This window comes from Budorcas taxicolor, chromosome 11 (assembly GCF_023091745.1).
Source record: "Budorcas taxicolor isolate Tak-1 chromosome 11, Takin1.1, whole genome shotgun sequence".
NCBI lineage: Eukaryota > Metazoa > Chordata > Mammalia > Artiodactyla > Bovidae > Budorcas > Budorcas taxicolor.
This window is the reverse complement of record NC_068920.1, coordinates 104,549,752-104,551,765: the sequence shown is the minus strand read 5'-3', so window position 1 is coordinate 104,551,765 and position 2,014 is coordinate 104,549,752.

Sequence of the window (2,014 nt, the reverse complement as noted above, 5' to 3'; positions counted from 1 at the left end):
ACTCGTGTATACATCTCAGGACCTCGCCATGCATTTATTCATTGTGTTCATCATTAAGATATTATGGGGTGGTCTAGTGCCAGACTAGACCTCCCAGTAGTAATGAATAGTAATACTGTGGTAAGGAGTATAATCCTCTGTATAAATATAGAAAGAATTCTTGCTCTTTTGGAGTCTGATTAACTCTTTCATAAAAGATTGTTTCCAAATATTTTAGTGGGAGGTAATTTGCTATATAAATTTTAAGTGTTTACAAAATTATAAGCAGCAAGAAATCACAACTCAGAAATGCTAGGATTCTGTGTTCATCAGGGTCACAGAAAGGATTTAACCCACAAATGAGACTGAATAATGTGAGGTGTTTCAGTGTCTGGGTCCTTCTTTAACACTCCCATTCCAGAATCATCTTGCATTCAAGTTATAAGGCACACTGCTTGGTTTCTATGCTTTTCAGCAAAAAATCTATTGTTAAATTTCCCTTGATTCAAAAAAAAAAAGAAACCACCCAAAGCAAACAAAAAACAGGTGAGGTTGACAGTGTTTTTTCTATGATTATGTTCCTTCTGCTCCTTCCAGCCTATAAATTCAAGGTAATGAGCTTTTCCAAACTATGATCCTGAGGGAATAAGTGGTTCCAACGAGCCCTGGAAAACCTCTGTGATTCAAGATTCAAGGACTCAGCTCTGTGACTGTGACTTGGTCCCCCCCTTTAAGAGTCCCGTTTTCATCCATTTCCACTGCACAATGCTTCAGAAAACACGTACATCTTTGACGAAATTAATTCCTTTAGTTCTGTTGTTTGGGGCTCCCCTGGTAGTTCAAATAGTAAAGAATGTGCCTGCAATGCAGGAGACCCAGGTTCTATTCCTAGGTCTGGAAGATACTTTGGAGGAGAAAATAGCAACCCACTCCAGTATTCTTGCCTGGAGAATCCCATGGACAGAGGAGACTGGTGGGCTACAGTCCATGGGGTCGCATAGAGTCAGACACGACTAAGCTACTAACGCTTTGTTGTTTTAAAAGTTGGATATTGTTAGGGCTTCCTCGGTGGCTCAGGGGTAAAGAGTCTGCCTGCCAATGCAGGAGACATGGGTTTGATCCCTAGTCTGGGAAGATCTCACGTGCCATGGAGCAACTAAGACCAAGTACCACAACTATTGAGCCTGTGCTCTAGAGCTCAGGAACCACAACTACTGAAGCCCCAGCACTCTAGAGCCTGAGCTCTGCAGCAAGAGAAGCCACCACAATGAGAAGCCCCCGCATCACAACTAGAGAGAAGCCCCTGCTTGCAGCAACTCGAGAAAAGTCCTCAAGCAATGAAGACCCAGCACAGCCAAAAATTTTTAAAAAGAAAAAAGTTTTTAAAAATTGGGCATTATTGAGTGTAACTTTAAACATTGTGAATCCCCATATGTACACCTGTAATGTTACATCAATCAGCTACACTTCAGTTTTTTAAAAGTTGAATGTTACTGAAATCCAGGCGTAGAAAGGAAGGTATACATTTAAAGGCTGATGTAACTTCCAAACAGCTTGACTGGACTCCAAACGAACATTGCTGCTGCTGCTGCTAAGTTGCCTCAGTTGTGTCTGAATCTGTGTGACCCCATAGACAGCAGCCCACCAGGCTCCCCTATCCCTGGGATTCTCCAGGCAAGAACACTGGAGTGGGTTGCCATTTCCTTCTCCAATGCATGAAAGTGAAAAGGGAAAGTGAAGTTGCTCAGTCGTGTCCGACTCTTAGCAACCCCATGGACTGCAGCCCACCAGGCTCCTCCGTCCATGGGATTTTCCAGGCAAGAGTACTGGAGTGGGTTGCCATTGCCTTCTCCAAAACGAACATTATATGTAGTCAAATGCTACCGTCTCCGATAACGCTTTCTATCCGCATTCCTGCCTTTGCTGGCCGAGGGCCACCAGCTGCAGTGAATCATGCCGAACTTCAGGGTGGTTTGTGACAGTAAAAAATGAGGAGAGTGAGACCACAAAGGGTGCCTCCACCTGTGCTTGGCTG